At 39.5% G+C, this 5,864-nt stretch overlaps 1 pseudogene; it reads left to right on the top strand.

Moving 5' to 3' along the window:
- Window positions 1-4,931: 4,931 nt before the first annotated feature.
- LOC145398776 (uncharacterized) lies at window positions 4,932-5,501 on the top strand (annotated as a pseudogene).
- The last annotated feature ends 363 nt before the right edge of the window (window positions 5,502-5,864 follow it).

The raw sequence follows: 5,864 nt of genomic DNA, 5'->3' as shown, positions 1-5,864 counted from the left end.
AAACTAAAAAAAACGAGGTAGGGGTTCCTAGTCCCTTCACCCCTCTCCTTTTAGTCGCCTTTTACGACACGCAGGGAATACTGTGGCAGTATTCTTCCTAACAACCTGGCCGCAGAGTTTTAGTACCACCCGTTTGTGCCAGATTGTATCCCCCCCGCCACAGGGGGGGACAATCTTAAACAGAATACATCTGTGATCACTCCTTCCCAATGGACTTGTTATTTTTATATTATCCACAAAACACTCATCATCAGTAAATATAGGATCTAAAATACTTCCTTGTACATTACCTCTAAACCTTGTTATGTCCTGAACAAGCTGTGTAAAGTCCCTTACTTTTTCAACTAGTTCATGATAAAAAGTTTCCCAATTAACTGATACAGCACAATTCTCCAAATACATTCGCAGCACATTAAAATCTCCTATCAAAACTATGTTTCTAGCACCTTTATAGTTGCTGATTTCATGCATAAGCTCCAGAAGATTACCATTGTTCACTGTGTCACTATTTGGGCTTCTATATATTGATACAGTAAGCATATCACCATTGTTGCTTTTCATTTTAACAGCAATATATTCACAAAAACTTTTCTCAAACACAACAGAGGCATAAAAGATTCCTTGTTGTACTGAGAATAGCAGCCCTCTTCCTTCATCACTCCGTGAAAGATTTTTATCATGCATTTCATATCCTTCAATGTGAAATTCTACTAATAATCTCTCAACTCTAAAATTCTTAGCTTTTACCTCCTGAAAGGCAATCACATGTGGAGAAAAATCCATATAATCCTAATTTTTAGTTCATTTAGCTTATCTACAGAAAGTATATCTAAATTACTAAACATAACTGTGATATTATTACATCTAGTGACATTATTACTTTCATTTCTTAATGAGTGCTAACTCCTCCTTTGCTATCCCGATCCTGAGGTGCCTCTCCCGATTCCCTCCTCCTCACCTTCAAGATATAGCGGTTCCATGGATCTCCTTGAACTACATAAATTCCCGAATTCCTTTCCGCCCCATTCTTATCCCTTGCTTCCTTTCTTAGATTTGCACCAATCTTTCTTTCATCTCTCGTCATGTCATGTGTAATGCTCACTTTCTGATGCGCTGAATTCTTGGCAGTTTTCAACTTATATCCCCTTGACATTATTCTATTTTCTAGGCCTCTCTGAACAATCACCAGCATGGGCCTAGGCTGTTTCTCGTCCATCACATTGGGTTCAGTGTATCACCCAATCCTTCTTATTTCAATGATGTTACTCTCAAAACATGACAAATTCATTTCTTTGGATATTTCAATAAATACTGTACCATCTTATCATGCTCAATTTTCTCACTTCTTATTTGTAAGTTCATACCTTCCTTCACCTGCTTTGGTATGTTGAACAATACTTAATTATTCACTCGATCCATCCTATTCTGAACCAGCTGAGTTACATCTTTTCCGACTTCCAGGGGTTGTGCTTGATGAACACTTAATTTTTTTGCTTCCTCTTGTGCCACATCTCTATAGGTGCGAGACAAATAATTCTTAACACCTGCGAGTTCACTCTTAATACTTTCTTTCACTTCATGACTCATTTCTTCCTTAACTTCATCAAGTATTTTTCCTTTGATGGATTCCACCTGGTTAGCAACTTCTTGGCAAATACTAACACTGATATTAATCATCCGAGGATATTGAAGAAGCAGCAGAGGTTTTGGCATTACCACTTGCTATACTGTTTAATTATTCGCTGGCTACTGGACAAATTCCAGAGGATTGGAAAAATACCCATATTACGGCTATACATAAAAAAGGTGATCCACGAGACCCCGTTAATTCTAGATCAGTGAGCTTGACTAGCATTGTTTGTAAAATCCTGGAAGCCAACATTAGGGAGGATATAACTGAACATATGAAAGTCAATATCCTATTCAGTACCAAGCGGTATGTATTTATATCTGGGCATTCTGTTCTACAGCTGATAAAAGTAATAGATGAATGGACAGAGGCATTAGACCAAAGCTAGGCTATAGATGTGGTGTACTGCGATTTTTGCAAGACTTGATCGGGTTCCACAATGGAGATTAATGAGCAAGTTATCTAGCTGTGGCACTGAAGGACAATTAAGGACGTTGATTGGAAATTTCTTAACAGGGAGGAAGCAGAGAGTGATAGTTAATGGAGAAGAGACACCTTGGATGGGAGTTAAAAGTGGCATGCCCCAAAGATCAGTACTGGGTCCTCTGCTTTTTGTTGTATATATTAATGATTTCCCAGAATGCGCAACCCATGGCAGTAACATATACCTATATGGTGATGATACCAAATATTCGAAATTGTTGACAACAAAGAGGATTGCCATAACTTGCAGAAAGACCTAACAAATATGCATCAATGAACTGAGAAATGGCTACTAAGCTTCCATTCAGATAAGTGCAAGTCAATGCGAAATTGTAACACGAATGTTGATGATTACATATACAGGACTGATAATGAACTAAGGAGAACTACAGTGGAGAAAGATATAGTAGTAATTGACAACAAGCTGAAATTTTCAGACAATATAATAGAGAAAATCAACAAGACTAATAAGATTATGGGTCTTATACGACGATCCTTTTCAGCTTTGGATCCCGTAAACTTTAGAAATTTATATGTGGCACTGGCAAGACCAAATCTAGAATACGTGAATCAGGTTTGGAATCCATATCTTATGAAAAACACAGAATCGATAGAAAGAGTACAAAGAAGAGCAACACGGTTAACACCAGGATTTAAGAATCTACCTAATGAGGAAAGATTAGGGAAACATTAATTACCAGCTTTGGCTTACAGAAGAGGAAGAGGTGATTTAATTGAGGCTTTTAAGATCATTATGAGTATATATGATGAGGAGTGTAGTGGACGCCTGTTTACCATGAGAAGCGATAGAACAACGACAAGAGGACATGAATGGAGGGTGGGCAAGAGGAGAGGTAGGACAAACCTCAGGATGAATTCCTCTGCGAGTACCAAATAATTAGAATAATTTACCATCGTGGGACATCAGCGCTACATCAGTAAACCAATTTGAAAGAAGACTTGACAAGTTCTGGCAGGGTCAAGAATTTATATACAATTATAAGGCACGTATAACCACCTCACACAGCCACCATGATTTAGAGGCTTTTGAGCTGGAGCAACAGTTCAGTAGAGCCTTCTTCCAGAAATCTACTGTGAGTTATGTGAGTGAGCAGCTATATCTTTTATGAACTCATGACTTCAAATTGCAGAACTGTGTCATGGCATTATCAGCTTTCAGGTCCTCATACAGAGTGTAAAATGCTCCGCGAGGAGTCTACTGTTCAAGGGATGGATCCAGAATTTTCAGTTTTTTTTTTTTTTTTTCATGACCTTGCTCATTAAATATACACACATACTGTAGCTCTCTTCCTCACGTCCTCCATCATGAAGAGACACTAGTAGACCTATTCGCAGCGGCTAAAACCACCCGTGTGAAGGGCTGACCAAAGTCACACATCCAAACGAGTAGGTAATACTGCCGCGGCAGAAACAGTTCGTGTGAAAGCAACTCAATTCCTTGGTAGTACCAAGGTCCAAGGAGAGACTGCAGTGTTTCGGTGCGTGCGTTTTGAGAATCGGGTGCACCAGAACCGAAGCCTACCATTTCGGTTTAGGATAACCATATAAAAATTTTGGTTCATAATGTGGTAAAAACAATAACGGACGATGAGAAAAAAAAAAGTATAATATGAATGTTGATAACTTTCCCGTCATGACTGGAGATTCAGTTACTACCGATGTATAGTCGTAATGTCTACAAATTTTAAAGCTTCGAATGCCATCCTTTTACACCAATAGGAGTCGACATGTAACAAGAAAACATTAAGGCAGGTTCATACAGGCTCAGTCTGTTCGTTGGTATGTCGACTGTATTGAACAGACTTAGCTAATTATGGAAATAAGTATGTTTCGTATCAAAAGCATTTTTAATGCAACTTCCCATGATTATGTTGGTTAATCATGTGAAGTGTAAGCTTAATAATAACCTAGCATGCATTAAGTCAGTATCCTCGATGTCACCCTTATTATTGTTTATCAATAAAACACATTCCCTAAAAGCACAGTGTGGTGATTTATTTTTGTTTTTTACTTTTCCGAATGACATCACTGGCATATGAACACAAATTCCTACACGTCATCAATTGCCATTTCATATGTTAGTTAATTCTAGGAATGTATGTGGCATGTTGCCTTGGTTGTTGCAAACCGCCAAACTCTTCATTTACTCAAATACTGCAGGTACACAGGATGGAGGGATTCACCTTCCCAGACCAGGCTAATCTGCATCTGTCGTTTGGTGCCACACGTGGTAATGGTCGTGAAGAACAGCGAGAGTATGCAGCACGTTTTCCTACGCGAATTCATTCACATTGCACAACTTTTCCTGCCACTGATGGGGAGTGCGGTAGCTCAGTGGTAGGGTGTTGGGCTCGTAATCGTGAAGTTGCGAGTTGGCGCCCCACCCGGTGGCTGCTGTGCTGTAGTCCTTTCACTGCAAGAAGTCTGTTCAGGGTGGGGCCCACCTGGTGAATCACCTCTAACGAAACTGCCAAATCAACTGTAGTACATGTCTCTCTCTCTCTTATTTCCCATCTATGTGCTATTTGAAATTGTTTTTTATATTCTGTATATAGTAAAGGAAGCTATTTAGTACATTGAGTATCACTTTTTAGAATTATAACAACGATTTGAATGAATTCTATGACACGTGGCAGCGCTTTTTTCCCATGTTGCCACGCCGAGGTCGGCGAGGGACCCAGTTCCACTCCTTGTCTAGCCACCACCCAGGATGGAAGGTCCCACAACTCCCACCAGCTTTGTAGACAACGCTGAGTTAGTGTTCCAAGCCAAAAACGACGGGGATTATCATAACCAGATGAACTCAACACTTTTTGAGGAATGGTTCAGGAATCAGTTGCTTCCAAACATTTCACCAAACTCGGTAATCGTGATGGATAACGCTTCCTATCATTCTGTCAAGCTTGAAAAAATTCCTACTTCATCATGGAGAAAATCGGACTTGTGGGACTGGCTGATAAAAAAGGGAGTGCAGCCCCAAGATAACTTATCTAAAGCAGAGCTGCATGAGCTTGCCAAGAAGTTGGATATCACCACAACCTACATAATCGACAAGATTGCGGAAGAAGCAGGGCATCGGGTTTTGAGATTACCACCATACCACTGTTAATATAACCCGATTGAGCTCATTTGGGTTCAGGTGAAGACTCATAGAGCCAAGAAGAACACCTTTAAAATGGCTAACCTTAAAGTTCTTGTCAAAGAGGCTCTGAGTCTTATCACACCACAAAGTTGGATGGAAGTAGTGCGACATGCCGAACAAGTACAAGATGAAGATGCACAACAAGACATAGCAGCTGAACATTTCGTAGAGTCATTCATCGTCAATATAACAGAAAGTTCTGATGACGAAGAAGATTATGATTAAAGATCAGAGAGAGGATTAGGCCTACAGGAGAAACCTCTTAAAAATAAAACGCGCCTAGACTTTTACCTCATAGGTGGTGTGGAAAAAATGTTGAAAATAAATAATAAATATATACAATATATATATATATATATATATATATATATATATATATATATATATATATATATATAGAGAGAGAGAGAGAGAGAGAGAGAGAGAGAGAAACAGGTGGGATGGGGTAGGTAGGGAGACAGAGTGATAATCCGATAATTGGTGATCAAATTGGCAACGTCGCACTCGGGGAAATTCTAACTTCTGCCACACCCTGAACGGACTTCTTGCTGCGAAAGGAGTATAGGAGGAGTAGCGCTCTCCTGTGAC

The sequence above is a fragment of the Coenobita brevimanus genome, chromosome 46 (genome assembly GCF_032717465.1).
Source record: "Coenobita brevimanus isolate Jiangsu-jjx chromosome 46, ASM3271746v2, whole genome shotgun sequence".
In the NCBI taxonomy this organism is placed as follows: Eukaryota; Metazoa; Arthropoda; class Malacostraca; order Decapoda; family Coenobitidae; genus Coenobita; species Coenobita brevimanus.
This window is presented reverse-complemented; position numbering and strand designations above follow the sequence as displayed.